The sequence below is a fragment of the Sturnira hondurensis genome, unplaced genomic scaffold, assembly GCF_014824575.4.
Source record: "Sturnira hondurensis isolate 20B ecotype Veracruz unplaced genomic scaffold, ASM1482457v3 Scaffold0007865, whole genome shotgun sequence".
Classification (NCBI taxonomy): domain Eukaryota; kingdom Metazoa; phylum Chordata; class Mammalia; order Chiroptera; family Phyllostomidae; genus Sturnira; species Sturnira hondurensis.
In genome coordinates, this window is record NW_028080496.1 from 5329987 (window position 1) to 5345960 (window position 15974).

Below are 15974 nucleotides of genomic sequence, written 5' to 3' on the forward strand. Positions count from 1 at the left end.
ATTGAGGTGTGATTAGAGGGAGGGAGGAGAGCCAGCCACCCCACCACGGGGCTATAAATCGCTGCTCCAGCGGATCCGGTGCGTGCTGATGTCACGGTTTACAGACAAAATCTCAAATGACACAATAACTCGTGAACAGCTGACAACAACCTTGCACCACCTGAATTTTGTTTACCTTGGTTGGAGACACATGAAATGTGCAAAACAGCAACTCCAGTCATAGGTTTCAGAACTCATCAAAACCTGTGCTCATCATACTTTGACCAGAAAAAAAAATGTTTCAGCACTGGGCACCTGCCTGGGACTCGTCGCACTTGCTAGAACTTGTATGAGTCACGCTGCCACCCACAAGAGAAAATGCGCATGGAAAAAATCTGTTTGGTACTTCTTTGTTCAGTACTCGTCATGAGCTCTGGAATGAATTTACAATGTGCACTGAGGTACCACTATATTTCTCAGTCGGACACCTCCTTTGAGACATCAGAAATCAAAAGCCAAGCACATCTTGAAATTCAATGATACGAAAACAAACAACCCAACTATAAAAAGGGTAAAATGTCTGCACAGACATCTCACCAAAGAATATATGCAATTGGCAAAGAAGCATATAAAAAGATGCTCTACATTCCATGTCATTAGGGAGTTGCAATTAGAACCACAATGAGACAGTACTTCTCACCTGGAAAAATGGCCAAAATCCAAAGCACTGACAACCCCAAATGCTGACAAGGAGGTGGAGCAACAGGAACTCCCATTCCTTGCTGGTGGGAGTGCAACAGGAGATGGCTGTGAGCAAACACTCTCACCATGCAATACAGCAACTGTGCTCTTTGGTACTTACTCAAATTAATCAAAAACTGACACTCACACAAAAATGTACACATGAGTGTGTGACAGCTTTATGCATAACTTGCCAAAACTTGGAAGCGACCAAGATGCCCTTTAGTAGGGGGATGAATAAATAGACTGTGGTCCATCGAGACAATGGAACGTGAGCCAGTGCTAAAAAGAAATGAGTTACCAAGCCACGAGAGGACACAGAGGAAGCTTATACACATATTTCTAAGAGAAAGAAGCCAACCTGAAAGGAATGCACACTGTATGCTTGCAACCATATCACACCCTGGAAAAGGCAGAACTACGGGAACAGGAGAACAATCAGGGGAGAAAGGGACGAACAGGCAGAGCAGAGTGTTTTCAAGGGACTGAAACTATTCTGTGCGATACTGAAACATTACATACTTTTGTCCAAACCCATGAATGCACAACATAAAGAACGAACTCTAATGTGAACTATCTACTTCAGTTCATGGAATATATCACTACTGGCTCATCCGTCCTCACAAATGTACTACATAATGGAAGACTGAATAATAAAGAAGACCAGAGCGGAATGCGAGCGAGTATATGAGAACTATTTATATTCTGTTCATTTTTCTGTAAGCTTAAATGGCTCAAAAATGTATTAATTTGAGAAAATACACACCATGCTAATTTCAAGTTGATTAGAGAGGAAGAGTCAAGGGCTGGTTCAAAGTCTTGTCCCCAAACACCGTTTTATCTCACTTCATTCTCCACAGGATTTAAGGACAAAACAAGGTAAATGCTATCACACAAGCGAGTCCCTTGGCGATTAGCAATGCCTCAGCTGTGTCAGACACTCAAACACAGCCTCTTCCTACCCTCCCCCAAGTCTTAACTGGGTGGAGAGAACTGTCTTTAATGAATACTCACATTAATTCCCCAGTTCACACAGAAAACCTAGTACTGCTGCGCGCGCGCGCACACACACACACACACACACACACAAGTAGCTGCTGAGCCCTATTCAGTACAATATGAACTTGTTAACACACTCTGCAAAATTAAAACCTGGGCTTCAACTGGAGACAAATACCGGACTAGCAAAAACCAGTACCTTAACTCCTAATGGCAATTTCTGTACCCCATCTGATGTTAAGAGGGGATCAGGTACATCAAAGATTTGCAAAGAGAAAAGAACTTGAACTAGAAAGTCCAGTGGCTTCTAATCGCCAGCTTTTGCCAGCACCCTCCGAATGAGTCTCCCCAGTGCACGAGTTCATGCTTTGTGTCTGCCCGGCATCAAAGGATGAGTTTGAGCTGCTACATCCATTTGTGCAGTAGATCCACAAAAAGCAAGATTTAATAAGGAAGAGACATAAGAAATCAAAAAGCAAATCATGCTGATTTCACAGGAAAGTTAAAGAAAAATGTGAGATCCTTTTTTGGCTCTTTAAAAGGGTCACCAACAAGACAGAAAGCCTACACAATGTCCCATTTGCCACGAAACAAACTTTACTTTGTAAGAAAAGGCTTGCGGCTAAAAGCTTAAAGAACATTAGCTTTCTTTCTTTCAAGCAATGCTGTTTACTGCCTTCAACCTCCAACTTAGTTCCTTGAAATAAACATTATCTCTATGTTACCAGTTTTGACTGCTTGATAGAAAAGGTAGAAAGGAGCCATTATTGCAATCCATTGATTATTTATACATCATTGTAACTGCTGGGTTCAATCACCAGCCCACTCCACCTACTGGCAAGGGGCAGAGGTAGTCTTGCTTCCTCTTCCTTCGGGTGGGTAGATGTCAGCCCAGGAATGCAAGTACTGTGAGAAGGTAAAACACCAGGAACGATGCCACTGGGAGAGATAGGGCATCTAAGTAAAGCATAGGCAGTCTGCAAGCTTGATCGGCCTCTGAGTAATTGAGTTAGCTGAGACAGGCATGATAGTGCCTAATCTTGGGATCAAAAGACATGGATGGCAATTTCAGCCCCCTCCTTTTTTTTTTTTTTGGACTATTGATTTTTCAGGGAGGGGGACTGAGAAAGAGAGAGAAACACTGACCTGTTCTTCCACCTATCTGAGCATTCATTGGTTGATTCTTACATGCACCCTGACTGGGGACTGAACCTGCAACCTCAGTGTGTTGGGACGATCCTCTAACCAACTGAGCTACCCGGCCAGGGCAGTTCTGCCTGCTTCTCTATTAGCTGGGTGACATTGGCTTTCTTTGAACCTATTCAATAGGAATATTATCTTTTTCTACAGGGTTGTTGTAATGATTGTAAGACACATAAAAATGTGTAGACTTGACATATGGTGCACCCTTGAAAACTATTTTTCTTTAATGATCATGTTAACTGCCATCTAATTGCCTTCACTTTCACATGCTAATTTTCTAATTTTTTCTCTTTGCTTGTGTAAGGTTTTGCTGCACCCTTCCCACACAAAAATTGAAAATCACCTATTTTCGTATCTGCTGGGGCGGACCCCGTGGGGTTAGTTAACGGTGGATGTAATTGTGATACAATTTGCATCGGTGGATGATTGACGAGACAAGCTAATGGCATCAGCTAATGGCGCACCTGAAGTTTCAGGCTGTATGGACTTCAACGTAGAAACATTTGAGGTTAGCTCACCAGTCCTGTCTCTGGTGGCAGAATTCGAAACACCCTTTTGAATTCTCTACGGAACAATATGTCCTCAATTCTTGGAAAGGAAAAGTGGAAATTTGTTACTTGGAGGCCGAAGAAGAAAAGAGAGGGGGAAAAATGGCAAGTAGACAGCTGCAGTGTCCGCAGGGCCCTCTGGGTTCCTTCCACTAAAGGATAAGCTTTCATATTTTTTGGCACTTTCAGTAGAAGTAATTAAACTTTGGCAACTTCCAAATCTCTCTGTTTCTCTTTTCTTCCAGATGGAGAGGGTGGGAAGAGAGGGAAGGGGTCAGGCTCCTCTTCTGAGGGATTTGATCCAACAGTTCCCTTTGAAAACAATTCCCTTTCTGCCGGCGGATGTGCCAGCTTGACCCTGCTCTGGGGCAGAGTGCCCGTTTGGGGAGGAGAATGGATGGGAATGGGAACGCGGGGACTCGGGAAGAGAGGAGGCGTGCATCCTTGCAATGTTACACTAAGCCAATGCCCAGACTGGAGGTGCGGGGCTGCGGGGCCGGGGCTCACAATGTCAAGAGAAATCAATGTCAAGAGAAATCTTGAATGGATGTAATATCCCTATCCCTAAGTCAGCTTCCAACCATGTCTTAAGCCATATACAAGGGGATGTTAAACACACATCAGAGACTGGGTCTTCCCGAGGGGAAGGTTTATGCTGTAACTGTACTTGGAAGGAAGCTGCCAAGAAAGTCTACAAAGCCAAGTGGGGAAATGGCTGCTGGGGATGGATGAAAACTGAGGAGCAAAGAGATCTTCCAGTTCTGAGAATAAGCTGAAACCCACTCTCCTGGTTGAGCGGCGCCAGAAATCGCCATACATTCCAGAGGGATGTGGTCCTGTGTGGCTTCCACCCTCTCATTGACTTTCACTGAACTGCAATTGAACTGCTGGGCACAGGGCTTCATATCCAATTACATGCGGGGCCACACTCCCCAGTGTGTCGGCAGCCCTGCCGAGAAGCCTGATTTAGGACGTGTCAGCGCTGTGACGAGGGCCGGTCCACTGAGGCAGGGGCAGGTTTCTCACTTTTGATGTTGACTCCAGGAGAGGAAAATCGTGACTGAAAGTCTCCCTCCCGCCCCGACCTTGCTTCTTTTTCCTACTAAGGTATTTAACACCAGCGATCTCACTTGCACATTTGAAAGACAGTTCTTCAGGCAAGGCCTGATCGTTAAATGATCTCCCGTCATGTCGACACCATGACGGCTACCCAGTCCAGTGAGCCTGGAGGAGGGGACCACCAGCACTCGGTCACCCACACATCCCCCCAAGCTGTTCAGTCCCAACCTGTTACATCTGTTCACACGCAAGGAAGACGCTAGAGTTGACTGGGATTTGGCCAGGAAGGACCCTAAACCAACGGACACAACTTCATCTCAAGTCACTGCTGTATAGGCAGTGCCATCACTGCCCTTGCTTCAAATGCAGATGAATTTTTGCCTTTTTTTTTTTAAAGAAAATGTCAACTGCACTGCTGCTGGGTGAGCATACCACCCCCAGGCCAGGACAGCTACCGTTGGTTGAGTATTTCCATCTCACACCGCTCCAGGAGCTGTGCTAAGCACTTCCATGGCATTTAATCCTCAGAACAATGCCATGAAGGAGTTATTTTTATACCAACCCAACTTCCCCCATACTCCCGGGATCAGTGAAGAATGCAGAGCTCAGGGTTACCGTTTTTAAGTGTGGGCTTGGGAATTGGTTGGTTATTCAAAGCCAAACACATTTGTTTATTTATTTAGAATTTAAAGCCTGAGGGATGGAAAGTTCAGATGAGCCCTAAGGGGTTCCTCGGACAATAAGATAACTAACATTAACTAAGGCCACAGCATTACCAAGAAGGAAAAACAAATCAAGAAAGGGAGGGGAGGAGAGAGAAAGAATGAAGAGAGAAAATGGAAGGGAGGGAAGGAAGAAAGGATTCAGACACAATTACCATTTTTGTGCCTTACAATGCACACTTTTTGCCCACATTTTTGAGGAAAAAATAAGGATGTGCATTATACATGGGTGATACTAAAAATTCTGTATCTATATAAAAGTTTTCAATTTTTTAAATTTATGTATATGTGTTAACAGTGTAACTCTAGAAAGCAATAACAATGTCCATATACAAAATAATACCCTGGAATATGATCATCGATTTTGTTTCTAAATATATATAAATAAATAATTAAACTTAACAATTAAAATGAACGTTTGCCTTTTTTTTCCCTGAAAGTTTGGGCCCAAAACTTGGGTGCATATTACACACAGCAAAATGCGGTAGCTACTGGTGGCTTAAACTGGATGGAGAGCATTCTCGCCCCTGAGTGGCCAGGTGATCCCGGTGGAAGGAGCACGTGGTCGAGCCCAGAGGCCCGGGTCCTGGCTCCAGCCCATCTATTAGTCAGTTGTGTGATTCGAAGGGCATTTTGTACCCTGCCTGTCTCCATGTCTTTCTTTACAGAATGGAATAATAATGACAACTTGCTCAAATCACCTCACAATAACACAATATGGTAAATGTAGAAGACTCTGGAAAATTCAAACTGCTATTAACTGAAATACATTATTACCGGTGATTCTGTTTGAAATGCCAGTGAAAGTACTTCCCTTTCTCTCCTTTTGTTCCAAATGTATGCCATTTATGTCTCCTTCTTAATTAGCTGGGCAGAAATTTGTCTATCCTTCTACAGACAGAAAGAACCTTGATTATGTTTTTTTCCAGAGAAGAGACATTTCATTTGGAAAAATGAAATTCATTTATTCATTCACTGCATTAATTATCCACTTGTGCTCAACTAAAGCAAGATTGAGGCTTGAGTTTACAGACAAATTTTTGCCCAGTGTGCTTCATGTTTTCCAGCTTTTAATTCTAATTTAAAAAATGCAGATTTAAAGAAATGCACATTAATTGTGTTATTACAGCATATTAAAAGGTTAATATACCTTTTTATTAAAGAAATCAAATAATGCATTGCCCAGCTACTTTCACAATACCTGGTGAATAAGGAGCTGATCATCCTCGGCTGAGCGTGGGCTGTCTACAGAAGAGGCTCATCCTTAATCAAACCTACACACCCCTCATATCACCGCACAGTGCCAGGGACAGGCCTAGTACCCTTACTGCCCCCACCATCTCCTCTGACGAATGGGCCTTCGCGCCAGTCTGTTCCACTTGGTCTGGAGGAAAGTTAACGTAAGTACTCAGTGGGGAAGGAATGGTTTCAGTTACCACCGATCCCGGGGTATTTTGACAGGCAGCGGAGGATCACAAAAGGAGAAGCTGCAGGAATCACAAACGAAGGTAGGCTGGCTCTGAGCCCTCGGAGGCTGTCAGCACCTACCGGGAGCCCTATCAGAGGTTCCTTCCTCTGTTTCGGTCCTGATGACCTTGGCGTCCGCTGCCCCTTGCTCTGCGACAGGGGCGTCCAGAAGGTGTGAGCTGTGGACACAATTCCTTGGGACTACGCAAGTCAGCTCGATCTGTCTCTTTCACATTTTCTCATTATGACAGTGCTCAGTGATGACAGCAGGCCCCAGGGTTGCTTTGGGGGTGAGGGCAGGAGTATTGGAGTCAGTGCCCTGTCCTAGGCACTGGCTCCTGGGCACAGACAGTGCTCCCAATCCACCCACAAAGGCGCCTGCAGCAGCAACACAAAAATCCGGCTGAGTGACAGCAGGAAGGCGGTCCAGTGCTGCCAGGGGAGGGCTTGCCCCAGAGCACAGTCTAGTGGGTGAGTACAGAGGGGCCCTGACAGTTAGGGACCCAGAGCAGTTGCAGAAACCACATCAGAGAGACCTTTTACCACATCTTTTAGAACCTTTGGGGCCCTTCATGAAGTGCGTTTTGGCAAAACGAATTGTACATCACAGGTGTGGGTGTATTTATGTTTCTGGAAGGCTTCTTCCACATCCAGATTTGAGTGGACAATGGACAAGGTCAAGTCCATATGTGAAAGAAGAGGCCATATCAGGTTTCAGTAATCACTTTTCACTTACACAGGTCCTGAGATGATAAATGACGTGCTTTCCAAACCCCTCGCCGATTTGCTGGCTTCCTCTGAACCCACTTCAGTGTTTTGGTGTCCTTCCCCAAGGACATGACCCAGAACTGAACACAGCCTTCCAGACATGCTCAGACCAGTAACAACTAGAGGGAAGCCATCACTTTTTACTACTACAGCAAAAATGCAGAGTTCAATCTAACAAAGATGTTAGAACCGAGCGCATCATCGTGGGACCCGCAGTATGGCTCTTCAAAAATAGGTGGTATTCTTCTGAGCTTTACTTTCAAATTGTGACTTATGTTGCAGGAAGTACCTCCTCATACTTATCTAGCACCCGCCGGACACTAACGACAAGCAATATGCAAAACCAATGCCAGGACACACTGTTAACCAACTTGCTATTAACCATCTGGAACCCATGGCTTATCCCCACTGTTCAAATGGGAGCCTGTCTGAAGAAAAAATGACACTTGGCTGCTGGACAATGGGGGACATGGCTTGCGGTGACAGAGACTGGCAGCTTCCTAGGTTGTCAGGGAACAACACGCCACATCACTACTTACTCTCACCTCCCCAAAGGAGCACCAACTTGCCAGTCATGGTACATACATCCACTTATCCATCCATTCATCCATTTCCCAGCTCTTCACAAAGGATCTGAGGTCCTCACAAGAACACATAATAAAAGTAAATTCCAAATAAAAATAAAGAGTCAAGACAATGTTATTTGGAATAGGGGACGGAGACCAGGGGACAAAAGAGCACCAACACAGAGGCAATCTGAACCTTCACCGTTAAAATGCCCAACTGCAAGTTTGCCCCTGGGTTTTACGCCAGACTAAAATAAAGATGGAAACATCTTCAATTACACAATTCACATAATCTTTAAAGAGAAAATACACCAAACTATTAGGGGAAGAACATATGACTATAACATACTCTGTACGGCAGATGAAACAGCATAAGGCTAGTAAATTTCCCTTTATAACTCAGGCTCAGAGACTAAGCAAAAAGTCAGTTCCGTGTTAAGCCAATCTCCATCTCCTTTAAATTATTACTCTAAAATAAGTCATTTTCCTTTTCCTACAGCCGTTAGTCATTAATCAGCATCCCTCAAGAAGCATTCGGAGTCATAGACTCTTAGCACTGAAAGAAACATTAAAGTTAATCTATTTCAATCTCCCATTCAAAGGCAGACCGTTAGACGCCACCCCGAAGACATTCCTGCAATGCGAATGGCTGTCTGAAAACGTGCGGGAGCGAGAAGCCCACTCTGTTCCCGAGGCAGCCGGTTCCATCTGCACAGTCCTGCTTAACCGGGACACATCCTTGCACTGATATTCGACAATGAGCCATGGTTCTGCTGCCTAACGAGCAACACAATCCAAGTTGACTTTTTATGTTTAAATACTATGAACATGTCTCAATAAATCATCTCAAAATAATACTCTCAGTCTAGATGCTATGGTGCTTTAAATGGACCCATTGTTTATGAAAACAGCCAGAGCAGTGCTGCAAACCATGGGAGGCATACACACAGGAATAAAAACTGTAAAAACCTTATCACTAACCCTGGCAGAAGTCGTTAGGGATACTCTGTCTGCCCTAGATGGAATACGGATGGTCTCACTCATCACTGTGAACAGCGGAATACAGACATGCTGCTCTACCATCCTTGCGAGCTGGTCATGATGGCTCCTCGGTCATTGCTAATTCTTTTTTTGTGAACCGATACTTGGTTCACACAGGTGAGGAAGAACAGGCTGTACTTGGCATCAAGGCTACTTAGATGTACAAGGGTGATTCCCCCTAGCCTCTGGGATTGGAATTCTTGGCACTGGGGGTTCTTGGGTCCCAGCACCTCACAGGAGGCTTGTCACAATGGCAATAACGTTGGTCCCTTGCATCCTACCCAGAGTTTTAAATGCTTCTGCACAAATGCACTCTCGTTAAAGAGGGTCACCACAACGATACAAGAACAAAATGGTCCAGAAGCTCTCATAATGCAGTTACTGTGATGACAGTCCCTGAGAAGTGGAACTGTAGCCTTCCTTGAGTCGGTCAACCTCTCCCAAGCAAGAGAATAACCAAAACAAAGGCTTGAGAGACTGAACACGCAACCGGGTGACTGTCAGATTGGTCTGAGAGTAGAACCCTGATCCACGTCAGAAGCCCAGAAAGGCAACCCCCTGCTCTGCAGCCCTGCAGCTGCGTCAGCAATGGCCCATTTCCTGGTTGCTGCTCTTTTCTCCCACCTGACTCAGGACAAACTAGACACGGCCAGCCATTCTCCCCAGCCCATCCCACAAACCATCCCACTTCCACTTACCTACCCACTTTCTTCACACCGACAACCTCCAACCTGAAGCCTTCACACTGTTTTCACTGTAAAGCTTCTGAACGGCCTCTGAGTCTCTGCCAAGCCCAAGTGATGTGGCTGAGCTCTGTCCGCCAATCTAGCTCTGAATAAATAGCCTCTTGGCCCTCCTGTGGATATTCCTCATTTATTTACACAAACCACCAGTCCATTGTAGGCATGATGCTGAGTTCTACGAAACCCTGGACTTAGGAACCATGATGGTAGGAGGTGAGTTGTCCACTTCCCACAGTACACTGCCGCTGAGGTTGGGGGATGATGAGAAAAGCCATGAATCAAAACAGATTCGAATTTCTATGGGCAAACACTCTGACTGTGGCCAATTTCAAGCTCTCTCTGGTTTAACAATGGGCTTGTAAAGCTCCTGAATATTTAATAACCAGTTTTAGCAAGATGGTGTGAGCAGCTCCAGCAAGTCGCAGTGTATTTCTCTCTATTTTCCCTGTGCCTGTCTGTGCCTAACATAGAGTGAATGCCCCAACACAAACAGATGAAAAATAGTACATCTAGAGATACAGGGATATAGATACAGATATAGACAAGCAGATGATGGATGGAAGGACACATGATAGATAGATCTGTCTTATTCTGGAAAATGGGAACAGTCTGCCTAAATCAACCACTCAATGTGAATTAATTATATATCTACTATGTGTCAGTTTGTTTTAGGTGCACGATATATTAGTGAACCTAACAGACAAAGATCTCTGCTCTTGAGAAGATTAAATTTTAACAGGATTACAGACAATAAATAATACATAGAATAAATAAGTAATTTTTCACAATATTAGAAGGTGCTGAGTGAAATGGAGACCAGGACAGCTGAGTAAGTGGCACTGCGAACTCTGAGGGGGAGGTGTAGGCATTCAAAGATTTGAATAGGGAGGTCAAGGCAAAATGCATCAGGAAAGTAAGAGTCAGAGTTGGGTGATGACTTGAAGGCATTAGTCAGCCGTGTAGACCTGGAGGGAAAGAGGGAGTGGTTAGGGCAAAGCCCTAGGATGGGACCCCCAAGGACCCCCAGGGAACCTCCAGAGGGACCTCCAGGGGGACTTCCAGGGACCCCCGAGGAACGTCGGGAAACCACAGTCCTTCCACTGGAACTGTGAAAGAGGAGGAGATGCACCAGGGAGCAGAGCACATAGGGACCTGTACACTCTTGTAAGGGAATTGGAAATTACTTGACGTTGGGGGAACACTGCAGTGCTTTGAGTAGAAGGATGACACAATTGGACTTCGGCTTTTAAAAGATCCTATGACAAATGTCAGAAGAGCTTTAAAGTGGAGAGATTTTTGTAGCAACCCAAGAAAGAGATGATGGTGACACAGACTCACATGGGGGTGGAAGAGGTGAAGAAAATGATGGCTGGTTACAGCTGCCAGGCAATGACACCATGAAAAGTGATACAATTCTGGATTTATTAGGTGAGTAAAGCCAGGTGGATTTGGATTTCCATCGTACGTAAGAAATAAAGAGTCCCCAATCGAATCCAAGTATTCTGGACTGGATAACCAGGAAGATGAAGTTGACATCAACTGAAATTAGAAAGGCCACGGCGGGGGATCGGGGGTGGAGAGTTCAGTGCAGCTCACGGTGAGTTGGAGATGCTGTTCGACTTCTGGAGTTAGAAGGTCTGAGCTCCAGGTATAAATGTGCAACAGTCACAGAGATGGCAGGTGACTAATGGGACTGGTCATGATCATGGAGGGTATAGGGAGAGAATAACCAAAAACAGAGCCTGAGGTTACTCAACATCTACCTTAGGTTCCTTAAGTTCAGGTAGAGGAAGCAGAACCAGCAAGAGACATCAAAGAGTAGCAACCAAAGAGGAAAGGAAAGCCCAGGAGGGTGGGGTCCTGAAAACCAACTGAAGAAGGCATTTCAAGGGGACAGTGGTCAGTTGAGCCAAATGCTGCTGATGGGTCCAGTCATTCAGGGGCTCAGAGCTTACTGTGGGAGTTAGCAGTGTGGAGCGGATTACTACACTTGGCATTGGAAGTGGGTCTGGGGAAGGCATAGAGGGATCCACAGAGAAGTTTAAAGAAAATAAGTGTTAGTGTAAAAGTGGAGAAATCAGGTAAATAAGTTGCTATGCGTGCATAGAATGAAATACTTGACGATACTCATGTATTTACTGATGTAGAAATATATTCCAATGTATTGTTATTTTAAAAATTAGATTCTCCTTTGTTATATTTCTGGTAATGCATCATACTATGTACCTGCCACCAGATTATAAATTTGAATGTTAGAATAAATTTTAAAAAATAGATATTTGAAGATACTGGAGAGTACCAAAAGCTTTACATTGTTATAAAAAAGCATTACAACCAAGAAAATTCCAGGCCAATATGTCATTGGTGAATTCTATCAAATATTTGGGGAATGAGTAATACCAATATTCTCCAAGTTATTTAATGAAATATTGGAAGAAATAACACTTTCTACCTCATTTTTATGAGACCAACATTATTACCATGTGTGCAAAATTTAATGAAGACAATATGAGAAATAAATTTTAAATATATATATACCTAAAAGTATTGATGCACAAATCTTTAATAAATATTTTCAAAATGACTCTAGAAGCATGAAAAAATAAAATAAATCATAAGCAAATATAGTTTCTCCCAGCAACGCAAGGTTGGTTTGTCATTCAAAAATCAATCAATGTCACACAAGAAGAAGAATTTCAAAAGCATTGCACTGAGTAAATAAAGCAGGAACAGGAGCACATGCTTTATGAATCCAGTTACATGAAGTTCCAGCAATGACAAGCATAAATTATGTGACAAAAACAAGACCAGTGGGTACCTAGGGCTGATCGCAGATAAGGAAATGGGACTCGGGTAAGGGACCGGGACACTAAACCTCTAGGAAAGTAATGGTTCTCAGTGATGGGTGGTTCTGCCCCACAAGGGGACAGCTGGCAATGTCTGCATAGGTTCCTGGATGTCACGACCATAGGGAGGTATTACTGGCATCTAATGAGTAGAGACCAGGGTACTGCCACACATCCTACAATGCACAGGGCAGTCCCCTCAACAAAGGACCATCCAGCCCTAAGTGTGGACAGTGCTGAGGCTGACAAGGTCTGAGCCAGAGAGACCATCCTTACTTCAGGAATCCCTTTCCTGTCTTTAATGCCAAAATATGCCCACAATCATTGCCTAAGAACCTCACAGCACAAGTTCAAACTCACATCTCGTGCCCTTGATGAGGAAAAGAAGACTGTTGGTTCCCATTTTATCGCCTTCCTTGGAAATCTTTACAAATGGTTTTATTTCTGGGCTGTTGAGCTTGTGAGGAAGTATTGCCATCAGGGAGATCGTGGGGACAGACAGATTTTATTTCTAGGTTATATTTTGGGGTTGATCACGAACAGCTGTTCTCAACCCATTTGTGGGTAATCGAGGAGCATCCGAGGAGCGTGAGAACACAAAAATTGGTTTGCAATGGTTGTTGGCAACAACTGACAGCCATCGATGAAATTTCAAATGGATGATGAATTGGCGATCCAACTTGGAAGTCAACCTGATGGCTGCTGCCTCAATGGCCCCTTTTAGGATATCATTTCACAAAAGCTGAAAAATAAATTGGCATGCCCACGAATTGCTATCTATGATAGTGTATATGAATCGGAAAACCTACAAGCTATGTTGCCACTTTGTCTTGCTGTTATTAGCTTATCTGGGGGGGAAAAGTAAAACGAATCTTATTAAAATTAAGAGAAAACAAAAATCGAGAAAAATATTTAAAGTAATTCAGTGCCTACGCCCTTTCTCTTCTGCATTCCTTCCCATCCTTAGTTGCCCATCACTCAGTTCCAATGTGCTGTATACAGGGTGGGCTGAAAGTCGGTTTACAGTTGCGAGTAGGTGAAACAGAGAGTTTACTCTTGTATTATTTTTAATTTTTAAATTTTAAAAACCTACTTTTACCCCATCCTGTGTACGGTTCAATTAAAAAGTTCAGGTAGAAAACAACTTCTCACACTGACCAGGAGCCAGGGGTCAAGACCACTCCAGGCTTTCAGTTGGTGAATGCTATTTTTCTAATATTAAGTACTATCATGTTTTTTTTAAAAAAAAAAAAAAAACACTTTGATCTAGCAACCCCCCTCTGGGATTCTAACCTATTAACTGGAAATATTGATGATGGGTTGGAAAATGTTTATACATGAAGGTATTATCCCTAGGGTTGCATAAAACAGCAAAAAGTTGAGAAGCAACCTAAATTTTAACAATTTTCAGTAAACTCTACTTATAATTGTAAAAGTAAATGTACTTAAAGTTCTAAATTTTCAAGAAAATTGTACTGCAATAAAAGCAGTGTTGGAAAAAATGCAATTGTTAGACACATGAAGTCTTCAGAGAGATGTGGGAAATTCTTATAATACCACATTATTTTAAAAATGAATAGTCCAGAAACATATGCACTGATTGGCAGGTCCATAAAAAGCGTACCTCCCACCAAAGTCTACAGAGACACATCAAAATGACAAAGCAGTAGTAGACACAGGCCCACACACTTATGGGATACACAGCTTTTTGTGTTTTTTTCCCCCGAACTTTTCTGTATTATGGTTAGGGAAAAAACATATACATATTTATATGTGCCTATATCTATACAGTATTTGCATATAAATAGAGAGATAGATATAGCTGCACATAAGATAGAAAATGTGAGAAATCATCTCGTGGGTGTGTGTGAAAGAACCAAGTTTGACCCAAGCTCCCCGTTCTTCAATCAAAATAATACCAAATGTACAGATTTGCATTAGGAAGTTAGTAGCAATAAGGAAACCTATAATAAGGATTTTGGAGTGCATAGAAGAACAAGCATTATAATTTAAATGAGACTAGAAAGAGGATAAGGTCATTTGTCTCGAAGCAGTAATGACTATATCGTTAGCAAGTCCCTCATAAGGTTAATGCAGCAATTTCACATTCCCTCTATTAATGGTCTGATCACAAAATCAAGCACTTCACAGAGGGAAATTGGCCACAGGATTGATCTACCAAGCCAAACTCTGCTTCTATGGTTCCTTCCTTCACATCCAAAGAAGTCGTTTCCCTGCCTCTGCCTCACTTCCCCAGGCATATGTTCATCTTTTCTCTGTAACACACGCCTGCAAGATGATTTCTCTTCTTACAGTATTTCCAGTCCTGAATCCAGTCCAGAAAGCTGGGAGCCATCCCTCACTCCCTTGTCCAGTCCCTCATCAGCTCTGGTCAATCCCACCCCCTGAAAATCTCTTGAACCATCTTTCCTATCTGCTTCCGAAACCTCTGCCTTCTTCCAACCGAGGACAATTGCCAACAGCCTCTGCCTGGTCTCCCTGCCGCCAGGCCCATTGCAGCTCTTAGGAGACAGAAATGACCCCATTCCTTCCCTCTTTAAATCATCCTGATGGACACCTAGTATCTTTGAAAACAAACTCCATCCTGCTTATAGCAAACAGGCTCATTCCGTCTGACCAGTCCATATGTCGACTGCAATTCTCCCACCAGTGCCCAGAAATCAAGTCACATTACTGAAGGAAACGAATCTCTCTTAGCACAATTAGAATGAGTTGGAAAAAGCAGAAACACCAGCTTTCTCTCATTCTAAGCATTAAGATAATTTTCATGTAATCCAATATCACATTCACATTTTAACAGCCGTGGCTCACATTTTAATCATATTACATTACCAGTAAGTACAAACCCCTAAATATTTTTTATGAACCTTGTACTTGAGTGATTTCTTTTTGGTTTTAATCAAATGCAGCATTCCCCGATTACCCTTATTAAGTTCCTCTTTGGATTTTCTTGCCCAAGATTACATTTTGCTAAGATCTTTGCAGACACAAATTTGCCATGTAACACGATAACTGCTTGTCCCAGCTCGGCGACACCTGAAAACTCCATCAACGCGCGGCAATGTGGCGTAATTAAGGAACAGAGGGTTCTAACTAGAACACAGCTTGCATTCTAATCCCACCACGTAGGACCAGTTGTCAAGCATTCAGAATGCCACGTAGGTCGTTTTCCACCTCGGTCTCCACATCACCAGGCTGGGTATCGCCAGAATTAAGAGATAACAGGATGTTGCTGGTGCTGATGAGGTGTCAGACGCTATACTTAATGCTT

At 43.4% G+C, this 15974-nt stretch overlaps 1 protein-coding gene across 1 annotated transcript in view; it reads right to left on the reverse strand.

Annotated features, from left to right (window-relative positions):
• The window catches only part of LOC118991989 (cytosolic carboxypeptidase 4-like), a 305722-nt gene that overhangs the window by 181645 nt on the left and 108103 nt on the right, over positions 1-15974 (reverse strand). The gene's annotated exons all lie outside the window — the stretch shown is intronic.